The sequence below is a fragment of the Phyllostomus discolor genome, chromosome 4 (genome assembly GCF_004126475.2).
Source record: "Phyllostomus discolor isolate MPI-MPIP mPhyDis1 chromosome 4, mPhyDis1.pri.v3, whole genome shotgun sequence".
NCBI lineage: Eukaryota > Metazoa > Chordata > Mammalia > Chiroptera > Phyllostomidae > Phyllostomus > Phyllostomus discolor.
The window spans coordinates 40815310-40831682 of record NC_040906.2 but is presented as its reverse complement, the minus strand read 5'-3'; the positions used below and the strand labels follow the sequence as shown (position 1 = coordinate 40831682).

At 36.7% G+C, this 16373-nt stretch overlaps 1 protein-coding gene and 1 pseudogene across 1 annotated transcript in view; one reads left to right on the top strand and one right to left on the bottom strand.

The window, feature by feature from the left end:
• The window catches only part of ZNF804A (zinc finger protein 804A), a 257836-nt gene that overhangs the window by 159565 nt on the left and 81898 nt on the right, over positions 1 to 16373 (top strand). The gene's annotated exons all lie outside the window — the stretch shown is intronic.
• Positions 7207 to 8473, bottom strand: LOC114494012 (annotated as a pseudogene).

Genomic DNA, 16373 nt, shown 5'->3' with positions numbered 1-16373 from the left:
GTTTTTATAAAATAGGGCCATGTTACTAACAGTCATTTTCAGAAAACATCACTGCTTAGATACTGAGGACACATTACTCTCTACATTAGTCTTAACTGCCTGCTGTGAGGCTGTAGAGTGGGCAGACATTTCTAGGTGCTAAACTCCTAAATTAGAGAAAACAGTATTGTCTTATATTAATCTCACGCTAACATGAACTGCTGAGTTGGTTTTAGTAAATACTTGTACAAGGAATTTTCTTTTTTGGGAGTTAGGATTATTAGTAAAAAAATGTTCTTTTCACATTCTCAGGCAACTTCCCTCAGGTTACTGTCTATAATTTAATTGTGCACACAAGCTTGACTACTTGGTATCTGTAATAACAGGGCAAAGGATTTGTACCGCTAAAGAATTTCCTAGCCATGGAGCAAGATAAAATTGCACTAATTCTCATTATCAATTTGAAAATGGGTAAATGGGATGGAGGAATAGAAGTTTGGTTATGACAGTAAATCTTAGCTAAGCTAGATATTAGGATTTCACAGAAGAGTCACCAAGTGCAAAAATTATAAAACTCTAACAATCTTCCCAAATTTTTCTTGGAATTATTATTACTGCATTTCATCATAGTTATTGATGGTGTTTACAAAACATGTAGAACTAAGATTACTCACTTTTCCACAGATATTTATTAAGCAGCTTCTCTGTACCTGGTGATATTTTAGAGAACACTGAAAATACAGTGGGAGAATGAGAAAGGCAAATTATTCATGCAGTTTGAAATAAGGGAAATTTTGGAGACATACCTTCCAATGTTATAAAAGAAGCAAAAGTCCCCTGAAGATAATCTAAAAAATGTAATTAGCTCACCCATTACTACTGTTGTTTAAAGCCCTCAAACTTAATGAAGTTGCATACTAATCTGTATACTGATCCAGATGAAACTGATAACCCCAGAGATTAGCATAAGTGGTTCTATTGAACACAACTGTCATTGTAACATTGCCTAGCTTTGTAAATGCTGTTTGTACTGGTTAACAGTTGTTCCCTGAATAATTAATGAGTGAAATATTGTTTGACACAGGTTTATTTTATGTTAGGGTTGGAGTCATGGTTTGAACTTCTTAAATGTTATGTTTTAATAAATGAGACACCTAAAGCTATGGTCAACAGTATCCATAGTTCTCTCCTTTCTTGTTTACCCATATGTAGGAGAGAAAAAAAGAACTTCTGTGATTTAAGGATTATTACAGCACATTTGTGGGAGATGTTGATACTTGGCTCTGTTTTTATTTTTATTCCTTTTGTAGACTGATTTCATGGGACATCCTCATAACCCAAAAGATACCTTGGAGTGTTTTCACCCTCTAAACTGTAATAATCTCTGATTCTACATTCTGCGCTAACCTGTTCACATAATAAACGGCTGGACCAGTAAATGTACCAACTCAGAAATCTTAAAATCATTTCTCTGAATTTCTTCTTACAAGTTTTTATTCTTCAGTGTCCCAACTTATGCTTCTACCATATCTGTTTCTGAACCTCAGAAAGACTTCCAGACCTTAATTTACTTTCTTCCAGATTATTAGCTGTTGTGTTATGTTATGTTATGTTATGTTATGTTTTGTTGGTCTATATGTTATATATGATGAAGTATCTGAACATTCTCACAATCACCTTAATTCCCTTGCATCACTGTCTTTACCCCATATCAGGTGATAAGACCCTGATCGTGTATAATTACTGCAGTCACTCTCTCTATGGCTATTTAAAGGAAGCTAAGCCCTATTTTATATATTTTTTAGATTTTATTTATTTTATATTTTAGAGAGGGGTAGGGAGAGAGAAAGTGAGGGAGAGAAACATCAATGTGTGGTTGCCTCTCACACACCCCCTATTGGGAACCTGGCCCACAACCCAGGCATGTGCCCTAAACTGTAAATGGAACCAGCGACTCTTTGATTTGTAGGCCAACACTCAATGACTGAGCCACACCAGCCAGGGCTAAGCCCTATTTTAAATACAAAACAAAAAAAGTTTAAAAACTCATATAACTATTATTAACTTTTTTGTTTAGATTAGAATCCAAATAATAGCCATGCATTTGTTGATATGTTTCTTAAGTTTATTTTAATCTACAGTTTAACTATCTTTCTTTTTTCATTAATTTATTTATTCAATAATTTCATAAAAGGTGTTTTATGTTTGTTATTTGCCCTACAAACTTTCCTGCAGTCTTTTTTTTTTTTTTTTTTGTCCGTTCTGGATGTAGTCCTGTATTTCTGTGGTGACATTTAAAATGGAAATCTGTCCACTGCACTGAGAGTTTGATCTGCAGGCTTGTGTTCCAAGACCACTTCACTGAAATGTTCTCTTACTGGGAGATGCTGATGTGGGGTGTCCTTCTGTGCTATAGCCAAACATGATGACTGCCTGCATGCATCAATTAATTACAGGTTTCAAATGTCAATATTCATTACTTCCTCATTTATTACTACACTTTTAAAAATAAAACATTCTTCATCAGCTGTTTTGTTACTTAAAGGTGGTTCACACAGGAATGGCAGAATAAATGCAACGTACTTTGCCTTTATGTACCACTTTCCAAGAAAGTAATAATGTGGTCCCCTTGCATCCTACCAAGGGATGGTGGGGGTATGTGTGCTCATTACCATGAACTCATAAATGTATACACGTTTGATGTGTTTTAACCCATTGGAGCTTTTGTGATATGTGTAAATCTTTGGCCAGTGGGAGGCTCTTTAAAATGGCTGCCGAGTCCTTTGATATGATGGTGGTCATATCTGATAGCTTTCCTGCTATCATAATAGACTACAGACTCATTTCTAGAGTATTACTACAGGCTATTATAGATATAGAAATAATATCTATATACCAAAGTCTCAGATTTCAGTAGTGCTGAATGCTACTAGATATCTTAATAATTGTTTCTAGACCTTTAAACAGAGAGAGTTAACACCTATGTTTTGAAGCTTTTTCTCTTTTGGAAATTAAATACAACATACATTTGTGCTGACCACTCTAATTTAGCCTCAGACCTGCAGAATTTTTTTACTTAACCTTATTGAAGTTAAATATCCAACGTTAGTTATAAAACTCTCCCAAAGCTTTAAAAAAATTTTAAAAGAAAACATAGTAAAATTAGTTTGCTTTGATTTGGAGGAGGAAAGTATCTAGTTCTAATAAAAACTGATAACAAATTAAAAAAAAATTCCTTTCAAAAGTAAATATTTCCAAAAACTCAGCCAGTCATTTACCAAGGAAATTATGATGATTAGTTGATTAAAATATTAGCTACATTCTTTAAGTATATTCAGTGAGTATTAAAAGATAATCAACTGAACAGCATATTGTGGTGTATGTGATTAATTATCCATTTATAAATTTATAATCAAAGTAGTGTGTTTTAACAGATTATGTTAGCTTCTCTGATATGACTTTTCCTCTTCAGTTTGGAGGAATCTATATTCAAATGAAAAATATCCACCCCTTGTTTCAGATTGATTTCGGCATTATTCCAAGGAACTATGTCAAAGCTCTGATAACTCCTGAGCATTCTCTTGCTTTGCCTTCAGATAAAAAGACTTTTGACATGCACTAATTAACGTAGATTCTTCTGGTTATAATTGTTACTCCCACATTACATAATTTTCTCATCTGATAAATATTATTTAAAAAAGTTTTATCCTCACTTGAGGACTTTTTTTTCATTGCTTTTAGAAAGAGACAAAAGGAAAGAGAGAAACATCAATACGAGAGAGAAACATCAATTGGTTGCCTCCTATACGCACCAGTTCAAAGTGGGTATGAACCTGCATTCTATTTGTGCCTGACCAGGAATCAAACCCAGAACCTTCCAGTTACAGGGAAATACTCCAAACAACTGAGCCCCACTGAACACAACTTCCAGGTCCCACTGTTCTTTCTAGATGCTAGAAAATTGTCTCAAGAAAGCCCAACAGTATCCCTCATTTTGTGGGACACTGTTGGAATAAGAGAAAGCTATTAACAAGCTAACACATACCTGTTGAGTGGTTATACGATGGAATAGAGCAGGATAAGGGAACGAGAGGGAGTAAGTTATGGCTTTACTGCAGATGGGGCTACCAGGGCATACCTGTTATTTATAAAACCTTCATAATTCTGACACCATTAAAGGACATCTCAAAATTGTCAAAAATCTGTGCTAATAGATAGGATTCCTTCTAGTTAATGAGAAACACTGTAGCCAAAAATTCCGTTTAGGGAAAATCCTCTTTCAAGGCCACACCAGGCTTTCTGTAATAATGTGCTTCATTAATTACATAAACTTTCTGTGAGTGACTGTAATGTGCTGGATTCTGTGAATGATGCCTTCCTCAGTCATCCTGAATCCAAGAATCTAGGTCTCAAAAGACTGGAAATGCTTTAAAGATTCTCTTCAACAGCAGATTAAGTGCAAATGTAACTTAATGGAAGGAAAACTAAAAAGATAAAGATTTGCATTTCAATCACAACTTTGGCCTTCACTCAAACTTGAACTGTCATTTACTATTTTGCCTTCCTTGCATCTGAAATTCCTTCCTAGGAGAGGGCCCATCTTCTGAATTCTGAAATGCAGGCAGCTGGTGTCCATTTGAAGTAACTGTAGCCACTGAGAGACATAAATTCCATGAAGATTGCTTTGGATAGGTATTTTCTATGTCCTTGCCCTGTCTTCATGAGAATTTGGAATTGTCTAATCACTTATCCTTAGAAATTAGAAGTTTGAGGTACTTAGATCTTGCTAGTCAAAATATACATTTTGTTTTTCTTAATTCTAAGGGTTTTAAGAAAACAGAAACATCATTATAACAAATGAACTTAGAGATTGATTCTGCATTAATTTATGTTAACAGTTTAACAGGCATTTTCTATTATATTTTAAATGTATTTCTCTCTATATTTCATGTGCAATAGGCACAACTAGCTACTTTTTTTCTGAAAATAGAATAACTGTTAAATAATATTTAACAGATATTCAATTTCTTTATATTTTCTTAAAATAGCACACATTTAAAAAACAGGATTAAATACCAATTAGTAAATTTCAAATATTAGTGATTTCTTGATTCCACCATACTTGTTTAACTACTCAGCCAGCATTAAGGAAAAACTTTAAAATGTTCTCTGAACATTTGTGCTACCTAAATTCCTTTGGGCACCACACTGTACCTTGGCTGCTTGGAGTTGAGTTGCCATGTCAAACTCGGCTTGTCATTGACTAAATCTTAATAAGTATCACATATGGCTTTAGCTCCTCTAACTTATGCTTTGTTGCATCCTCTTTGTGTAAGAGAAAACAACTCTCTGTAATTTTCCAGTTTCATAATCAGGACAGAAAGATGAGAAACATACAGAATTTTGTATTAGTTTTCTAGGTCTGACATAACAAAATACTGTGGACTGGGTGGCTTGAACAATAAAAATTTATTTTTTCAGAATTTGGAGATTAAAAGTCCAAGTTCAAGGTGTAAGCAGGGTCAGCTTTGTACCAAGGCCTTTATCTTCCTGTGCAGATGGCCATCTTGTTCCTGTGTCTTCACATCTGCGTCCCCTCTGCACACAGTTTTGTTCTAATCTCCTCAGTTTGTAAGAAGAATCAGTCACAATGGATTAGGGCCTACCCTCATGTTATTATTTGACTTCATTTCTTTAAAGGCCTTATCTCCAAATACATTCACCTTCTGAGGTATGGGAGTTAGATCTTCGACATATGAAGTTGGGGCAGGGTGTGTAATTTAGCTCCTAACAGAGTTCATCTATAATTAGCCTTTGACATTTCATTTTCCAATACAGTGATTTTCTTTTCTGGACTCTTCTCTTTCTATTCTTGTTCTCTGAAATTTAGAATACGGATACAAGTTTTATTTGCATTGATTTCCTCGTAGACATCCTGGCATGCTTTCCATCAGCCCCACTCCCTCTCGTGTTCAGATCTGCAGTACTGTCTATCTCCCCCCAGTGGGATTTCAAGTTTGTGTTAAAACATTTTTAAATATATCAGGTGGTTTATATTTTAATATAAAATAGGCACTTCTGTATTCTATTTGTTAGATTTTAAGTACCTTTTAAATTATAATAACCATGGAAATTAAAGATAATGAATTTCTAGGGAGTATTTTTAAGAAGAAGTAGAAATCTTATGATACACTGAGTGACCATTATAAAATAAATTGTAAGTTTTGTTATTTTTATATTCCTCCCTTTTGTTCTAAAAGGGAGGAAAATAAAATGTTACATAAAGGCACTTAAATGCAATAACTGTTTCTTTGCCTTTCCATCTCCTTTATGTTTTCATATTCTGCTCCTTCTCCCCAGTGATTTTCTGACTTATTTCTGAATAGGAAATTTTCTCCTAAATCAACTTCTCTAGTTTTTCTTGCAAATCTCTAAGATCATCTTTTAAAATTTTAGCATGTTTTTAACTCTGACAAAGACGCATTTCCCACCCAGTCCTCACCGCAGCATGTCTAGGCTCTGGGAGTCAGGGTGTCATTTATTTCTCCACTGATAGCTCATTGTTGTGTCTCCTCTATTTAGGCACAAAGCTGTTCCTGCCTGGGTTGCACAGAGTGGTTTCTGAGTTTGTAAAACAACAGGCTTCCCCTTCACCAATGTTGTATTGCCACAAGAAGTCCTTCAAAGGCAATCACCTCATTTAGATGGAGTAAAGTATTGCATGTTTCACAACATTGTGGGGATCAGGTATCATTTTTGTAGTTCTCTTTCAAAGTATTGTTTACTAGTGAAATTCTTATGAAATTATCCAGTTTGGTTATTAGAAAGTTATCATTACAAATGTTCACTAAAAGATTAGTATGCTTCATGTCTTATGTTGGCTCAGGACACTTTTGGTAACGTGAGCTATATTATCTTTTAAGCATTAGAGGCAGTCTTACCTTAAGTGCCCCAAGATGACAATTCTAGGAGAATGTTGGGTTTTAAACTTATTTCTAACAGCAAGAGATTTTTGCTGCATGAACTCTTATATAAATTGATAAATGATTGATAGATAGATCTGACATTTCTAGGAATACATATTCTATATTCTATATTATTATAATTATAATATACATTTGTAGTAATCTTGTTAAAGTCCTGCTTGGCATACACTTTTATCTCCTTTATCTCATTCTCTTTTGTAATATCTGAAATAGCTTCTTTTTCTTTTCCTTTTTTTTCAAAGATGAAATAAATATTTTAATTATTTTCAATAAAAGATATCACATGGATTTGGATTAGAAAACATGACAATAAGAGGCTTATTTTTTTTTCTGAAATTGCAAGGAAGAAAAAATAACCCTTAACAGGTTCAACAATAATTTTCTGTCTTTCTCTTGCATCAAAATCTATGTATCTTCTCCCAAAGCACCTACTCCGAGAGCCAGCTCACCATCCTTGCCCCCTGCAGCTGGGACAGGCCATCTCCCTGATCCCCACTGTGTGGGTGCAGGAGACCCTGGGTTCCAACAGAGAGCAGAACATAGCAGCACCCAGAGCCCCACCCCCAGTTCCCAGGGCAGGAGTCACAAAGTTGGCTTTGTTTCCACTGTCTCAGGAAGAAGGATCCAAGAGCTGACCCTCAACACAAACCAAGGCCCGGGTGGAGAGAATGAGGGCCTCAGAGCCCCAAGCAGTCTGTACATGGGGGTGGGAGAAGGGAGTCTCTGTGTTGTTTCATCTTTAGAAACAAGGGACTCTTGGCCCTGCTCCAGGGCTGTGCTTCTCTAAGGGACTTGACTGCTGAGCTTCAAGGGCAACTGCGAGCACAAAAAGCATCAGACACGTCAAGAGACTCTGCCCTGCCTAGAGGGCAGGTGACAAAAGGAAATCAGGACCATTAATCATCTGTGAGAGGCCGGAGTGGGGACTGGAGTTGCTCACAAGACCACCAGCCCCACAGAGGACAGCACAGTGAGATCCAGGACCATCACACCCAACTGGCACAGCTGTGGGATCTTCAGGACTTTCCTGAGGTCCCATGTCAGGTGCCGGACCCATTACAGGTGTAGTAGGCAACAAGAAAGGCAAGAGCAAACTTGGCCATGTGGATCAGCGCCTGCCCCAGACACAGCGACTTCACCAGTTCCAAATGAGACTCAAAGTTCCCAGGCAGTACCAGGGTCCACAAGCCAAAAAGAGAGACTCCTGCACTCATGGCTCTACCAGTGCTGTGGTGGCAAATAGACATCGCCATGTGAAGAGACCACCTGTACATAGTGATATGAGGAGACAGAGGATGGTTTGAACCAAGGTTCTTACTCGAGAATCTCCCCATCTCTTGCTTGGCTGTGGTTCCCAAAGGAATAGCATTTCCAACGCAGAGCCCAGGACTGAGGCTCCAAGGCAGTGTTGCCAACATGTCTCAACAACAGTGGGCCATCTTCTGCAATAGCTTCTTCCCTTTTCAGTATCTAAAGCTGTGGAGAATAGGTTTTACTCCCAACAGCTGGAACTGTGCTGTGATGGCTTGTGTGAGAATCACTGTCACAACACAGTGCAAGTGTGTTGTGATGCTACATTTGAAATGTAAAACTCTAGAGTAAGAGAAAGTTTCTCAGTCCTCCAGTTTTCCCTTTTCGTTGTGTGTGAACCTAATGTGTCACTATAAATTTTGCCTTCCTGAGAGAAGTGTTGTCACTAATTCTTTTTCTGTGAAATGATGGAAATTTATTTCTAGTTTCTGAACTCTCCATGTGTAATGCATATCTGATTAATTATGATCCACATCTGAAATATTGATCTTTCAAAACAACAATGTAATAAATTCTAAGAAAGTACAACTTAAAAACTCTGTCCATTGTGGATAAACTTGGACTTGTGTGTTAGGTGGAGCAGTATCTAAAAAATCAGGTCATGAGGTGTGGCTTCACTACCTATTCATCACCCTGACACTGTCTGCCTCCCTGCCTTTGCTACCTGTTATACATATGTCACACATGTAAGACTTTGTTCTCATGTAAACATTTCTGTTGCTCATGAAAACCCATGTATCACTAGCTGTGTACCAATTTGACTATCCATCTCTATAAATAAAACTCTTTGTCTTAGCTCACACTGCCATAACAAAGCACCATAGACCAGGTGGCTTAAACAACAGAAATTCATGTTTCACGTCTAGAGACTGAAGTCCAAGATTTGGGTTACAGCAGGGTCAGGTTGTGGTGAGGGCTGCCCTTTTGGCCCCCATCTCACTGTACACCTCCACAGTGGTGAGAGAGATCTAGTGTCTCCTCTTCTTTCTTAAAAAGATATTAGTCTTATCATGAGGTCACTTTCAAGATCTACTCTAACCACAATCAACCCGCAAAGGTCTTGCCTTCAAATATTATTATGAGGATAAGAGCTACAACATATGAATTTGGGGGGAGACAACCATTTAGACCATCGCCCCCCAAATGCCAACAAGTGACCCTCTAGCTTCCTTGTGTTCAATTTACCCATTTACTCATCTAAGTTTTTCAGGAATATAATTCCTGCACAAGTAGTATGCCACAAAATATTTGTTATATCAATCTGCATAAATTAATAGTAATTTATTTTAAAAATCAAAAGAGATTTTCAAGTCTCAATACTCATTATTTTAAGTGCCCTTAAGTGCAATTAATATAACTAAGTACTATTAAAACACAGCCACCACTTTGGATAATGTAATGTGTCCCTAATAAGAATAACTCCTCACCCTAGCTGGATACTCAGTTGGCTGGAGCATCATCATAGCCAAGGCTGTGTATTCACCCCTTGTAGGGACACATACAGGACTCAGCCAATAAATTCATAAGTGGAACAACAAATCTATGTTTCTCTCCTTCTTCCCCCCACCCCCCTCTCTTTTTCTCTCTGTCCCCTTAGCCTCTCTCTCTCTAAACCAATAAAGAAAAAAGGAAAAAGACAAAAAAGAATAGGTTTTCATCTCTTAAAACCACATTTATCATTCACATCTTTTGGTCTCATGATATTGTAGAGGAGAAAAAGTTATCAATATTTTATTAAATATTAAATGAAGACAGTCTATTCTTTTATCTCAAGTTCTATATTAACTTTTGAATGATCAGACCATACAGAAACTGTTTATCATAAACATGTAAATTTAATTTAAGCCTGACTTAACTTGGTAAAAATAAGGTTGTAAAAGGCATATATAAATATATAGTTAGACATGCATATACAGGGTCCAGCAGAAGTATGTCCTGCTTGAGTGTGGTTGGCAGGGTAATAATATGCATGTAATAATTTATAGTTTTAATTTGAACATTTTGTTACAGTACAAAAGGGGGGGGCCAAGGGCAGCCGAGACAATATACTATTACCTGAAAGAAACCCCCCAGGTTCGTTATGTCCGCTGCCAGAGGAAAGACATCTCTCAATGCCTGAGATACCTGAAAAGGAAAGGAATTTATTATTCATTTGAAATAACACAAACTAAAGTTCCCCACAAATGCACATAGTCCTCTCAGCACCCTCCACGTGGCAAAAGGGAGCACTTCCAAAGCCTCATGGTCCTGACTCTTACCCAAGCCTCATGGTCCAAACCAAGACACCAAAGCTGTGTGGTCCTAAACAGATGCGTGGTCCCAAAAAGAGAGATGCCCAATGGCTACTGTGCCTCCATTTAAATCCCAGCGCTAATCTTCCTCTGCAGCCCCATTTCCCGCTCCTCTCACAATTGGCCACAGCTGCCAGCAATCTGGGCAGGTGTGGCCCTGTGGTGTGGAGCCAATTATCTCCAAGCTCTTCTGGACCCTATTACAAACCCCTATTTGGGGCCCCCCTCTTGGCTGCACCCTGTTACAATTTCACATAAAATGTCATATAGTGTGCTTGAGTGTGATATTGGTATGTTATAGAATTACATGCTTATGATTTTGTAATAAAAGATTTTGTAATAAAAAAGAGGCATTATTTGTGCTGGACCCTGTATATAGGTCCACAGGAACAAGAGTTGAGGCACAAATGATCAATATGTGTTATGTTAGGATGTAGTTGAGGTTACAGATAGAGTGTCTTAGATTCAAAATGTGTGGATAACAGTACAAATGTGAGATTTTTACATTAAGAAAAGTTAGGGAAAAATCATGTAATTCCAAAGAACTTTCTAATTCTAGAGATATTAAGAGAATTAACTCCATTAAAAATTCACAGGAGTACATTGGCCAGTGTGGCTCAGTTGGCTGGAGCATTGGCCCAGAGACCACATGGTCATGGGTTGGATTTCCAGTCTGGAAAGATACCTCACTTGAGGTTTTGATCCCTGGTCAGTTGGGGCACTTATGAGAAGGCAACCAATCAATGTTTCTCACATTGATGCCTCTCTCCCTCTCTCTCTCTCTCTCTCTCTCTCAAAAGAAATGAAAAAACTATCCTCAAGTCAGGAGTTTAAAAGAAGTTTTTTTTTCTAGCCCTGGCTGGCATGGCTCAGTGGATTGAGCGTGGGCTGCAAACCAAAGTGTTGCAGGTTCAATTCCCAGTCAGGGTACATGCCTGGGTTGCAGGCCATGACCCCCAGCAACCACACATTGATGTTTCTCTCTCTCTCTCTCTTTCTCCCTCCCTTCCCTCTCTGAAAATAAATAAATAAAATCTTAAAAATTTTTTTTAAATTTTTAAAGTTTTTAAAAAATCTTTATTTAAAAATCTTTAAAAAAAGAAAAAAAACTTTTCTTTTTTTAAAGACTTTTTATTTATTTATTTTTAGAGAGGGGAAGGGAGGGAGAAAGAGAGAGAGAGAATCAATGTGTGGTTGCCTCTCACATGGCCCCCACTGGGTACCTGGCCTGCAACCCAGGCATGTGCCCAGACTGGGAATCGAACCTGAGATGCTTTGGTTTGCAGCCCACACTCAATTCACTGAGCTACACCAGCCAGGGCAAAAAGAATTTTTTTTAAAGTGTACAGGAGTCAGTACTTAGCTTTAACTTTTTTTTTTCAGCCTTGTGAGTTATAATTGACAGATTTATGTGTATTTAGATTGTACAAAATGATTTTTAAGGTGTACAGTCTGACAATTTAATATACATACATCATTAAAGGATTACCACAATCAAGTTAACCCCTCTATCACCTCATACAGTTAATGTGTGTGTATATTGTGAGAACACTTACAATATAATCTCTTAGCAATATTAAGGTATACAATACAGTATTATTAACTACAGTATTGTGCTGTACTGTAGATCCCATGAACTCACTCTTGTAACAATGGAAGGTTGTGTAATTTGACCAACCCAATCACCAGCCCCCCAGCAACCACCATTTTACTCCCTGATTCTGTGAGTCCTACTTTTTCATATAGCAGATGTAAGTGAGATCATGCAGCATTTTTCCTTCTGTGCATGGTTTACATCACTTAACAAAATGTCCCTTGGGTTTCTTTATATTATCATAAATGTCAGGATTTCTTTCTTTTTATGGCTGAATAATATTCTACTGTGTATTTATTACCTTTAGATACATACCTAGAAGTGGGATTACTGGATCAAATGGTATTACTATTATGTTATTTTTTGGAATAACCTATATACTCTTTTTCCATACTGGCTACATCAATTTACATTCTTACCATTGATGTTCAAGGGTTCCCTCTTCCCCACAGTCAGCCTCACAGACACTTTGTATCTATTGTCCTTTTGATAATAGCCATCATAACACATTTGAGGTGATATCTCCTTGGGTTTTGATTTTCATTTCCTTGACTGTGAGTGATTTTGAGCATCTTTTCACTTACCTGCAGGTTACTTGAGGTTATTTGTATGTCCACTTTGGAAAGATGTCTGTTCATGTTCTTTATTCATTTTTTATTGGCTTATATATATTTTCATGCTATTAAGTTATATCAGTTCCTTACATATTTTGATATTAAACACTCATCAGACATATGGCTTACAAATATTTTCTTCAGTTCCATACATTGCCTCTTTATTTTGTCCATGGTTTCCTTGGCTGTGCAGAGTTTTTTTGGTTTGATGTAGCTCTACTTACCTAGTTTTGCTTTTGTTGTCTGTGCTTGTGGTGTCATGTCTGAAAAACAATATTTCTAGAACTAGTGTCAAAGAGTTTTTCTACTCTTATTTTTTTCTTAGAGTCTCACAGTTTCAATTCTATCATTTAAATCTTTTATCTCCTTCAAATTCATTTTTGTGACTTGTGGAAAGTATGATCCAGTTTCATTCTTTTGCATGTGGATATCCAGTTTTCCCAATACCATTATTGGAGAGACTTTCCTGTCCCCATTATGTATTCTTGGCACCCTTTTAAAAGATTATTTGACCATATGTATGTGGGTTTACTTCTTGGCTCTTTACACTTTTCCATTAGTCTGTGTACCTGTTTTAATGTTAGTGCCATACTGTTTTGATTACAATAGCTGTGTAATATGCTTTAAAATTAAGAAATATGATGCTTACACCTTTGTTTTTCTTTCTCAAGGTTGCTTTGGTTGTTTGGACTGTTTGTAGTTCCATATGAATTTTAGAATTTTTCTCTTTCTGTGAAAAATGTCATTAAAGTTTTGATAGAGATTACATTGAAACTGAAGATCCATTACTTTGGGTAGTATGGGCATGTTAACAATATTAATTCTGCCAATCTATGAACATAGAATAATTTTCCATTTATGTGTCTTCTTCAAGTTCCTTTAAGTTCAAGGGTGGGAGGCAGGGATGGGTGGGATAGGGGGCTGTGATGGGGTGAAAAAGGAGACAACTGTATTTGAACAACAATAAAAATATTTTCTTTAAGTTCTCTTAGCAATGTCTTAATTTTCAACAGATCTTTAAACTTTTTGGTTGAATTTATTCCTAAATGTTTTATTCTTTTTAATGCTATTAAATATTGGATTATTTTCTTCATTTCTCTTTCAGATAGATTGCTATTACTGTTTAAAAATGCAATGATTTTTAAAAAGATTTATTTTATTTTTTTTTTTAGAGGGGGAGGGAAGGAAAAAAGAAAGGAAAGGAAATATCAATGTGTGGTTGCATCTTCCACAATCCCTACTGGGGATCTGGCCAGCAACCCAGGCATGTGCCCTAAATGGGAATGAACCAGCAACCCTTTGGTTCACAGGTTGGTGCTCAGTCCACTGAGCCACAACAGCCAGGGTTTTATGTTGATTTTGTATCCTGCAACTTTACTGAATGCGCATATTAGTTCTTACATTTTTTCATAAATTTTTAAAATATTTTATTTATTCATTTTTAGAGAGCGGGGAAAGGAAGAAAGAGAGGGAGAGAAATATCAATGTGTGGTTGCCTCTCATGCATCCCCCACTGGGAACCTGGCCTGCAACCCAGACATGTGCTCTGACTGGGAATCAAACCAATGACCTCTTACTTCGCAGTCCAGTGCTCAATCCGCTGAGCCACACCAGCCAGGGAGGCTCTTACTTTTTTTTTTCTTTAGTGGAGTCCTTAGCATTTTCTATGTGTAAGGTCATGTCTTCTGCAAAAAGAGGTGATGTTACTTCTTTCCTTCTAATTTGGATGGCTTTTTCTTGCTCTTGCTAGGACTTCCAGTATAATCTTGAATGGAAGTGCTAAGAGTAGGTATTTTGTATTGTTTCTGGTCTTAGAAGAAAATCTTTCAATTCTTTACTGTTGAGTATAATGTTACCTGTTTACTTGCCATCTATTGTTTTTATTAAATTGAGGTACATTCTTTCTATGCCCAATTAGTTGAGAGTTTTTATCATAAAAATGTTGAATTTTGTCAAATTCTTTCATTTGCCATCTATTGAGGTGATCATGAAGTTTGTTATTCTTTATTTTGTTGATGAAGTATAACACAATTATTAATTTGTACATATTGATACATATTTGTATCACATATACTTTCAAATCTGGTCATATTTTAATGCATTTATTGTAATTAACTATTTTAAAAGATAGTTTAGATTTTTTTGTTTTACATTTTTTTATTGTTGTTCAAGTTGTTTATCTCCATCTTCACCCTACCATGGCCCTCCCGTCCCCACCCATCCCCACCTCCACCCTCAAACCCACCCTCTTTAGCTTTGTCCGTGTGTCCTTTATACGTGTTCCTTGATGGACCTTCCCCTATTTCCCTCCATTATCCCTGACCCACTCCCTTCTGGTTCCTGTCAGTTTGTTCTTTATTTAAATGTCTCTGGTTATATTTTACTTGTTTGTTTGTTTTGATGAGTAGGTTCCACTTATAGGTGAGATCATATGGTATTTGTCTTTCACCACTTGACTTATTACACTTAGCATAATGCTCTCCTGTTCCATCCATGCTGTTGTGGAGGGTAGGAGTTCCTTCTTTCTTTCTGCTGCATAGTATTCCATTGGATAACTGTACAAGAGTTTTTTGATCCAGTCACTTACTATTGGGCACTTAGGTTGCTTCCAGCACTTGGTTATTGCAAAATGTGCTGCTATGAACATTGGTGTGCATAAGTTCTTTTGAATTGGTGTTTCAAGATTCTTATGGTGTAATCCCAGCAGTGGTATAGGTGGGTCAAAAAGCATTCCATTTTTAGTTCTCTGAGGAAATTCTATATGTTTTCCACACTGGCAAGAGACATAAAGGAAAGGATAAACAAATGGGACCTCATCAAAACAAAATGCTTCTGCAGGGCTAAAGAAAACAGCAGTAAAATGAAAAGGGAGCCAAATGTATGGGAAAACATATTTTCCAATGATATCTCAGACAAGGACTTGATCTCCAAAATATATAAGGGACTCATACAACTCCAGTCCAGGAAGATGAAAAATCCAATTTAAAAAATGGACAAAGAATGTGATTAGACACTTCTTTAAGGAAGACATACAGAGGGCCCAGAAACATATGAAAGGATGCTCAGCATCACTAGCCACCAGAGAGAAGCAAATTAAAACCACAATGAGATACCACTTCACTCCGGTCAGAATGGCCATCATAAACAAATCAACAAACAAGTGCTGAAGAGGTTGTGGAGAAAAGGGAACCTTAGTACCCTGTTGGTGGGAATGCAGAAGGATAGTTTTCAATATACAGAAACATTCTAATGATAGTACAGAGGGTTCTTATATGCTCCACAACCAGTTTCAGCTATTATTTAACATTAATAAGGTCTATCTGAGCACAATTAATGAACCAATATTGATACACAAGTATCAATTAAAATCCAGATTTTATTCAAATTTCCTTAGCATTTATTTAATGTGCTTCTTTTATTCCAAGGTCTCATCCAGAATAACACCTTACATTTATCCATCTTACCTCCTTAGGCTCCTTTGGGGTATGGCCGTTTCTCAGACTTTCTTCTTTTCTATTACCTTAACAGTTTGGGAGTGCTGGTAAAAGCATTCATAGAATGCCCCTCAGCTGAGATTTGCTGATATTTTTCTTATGAT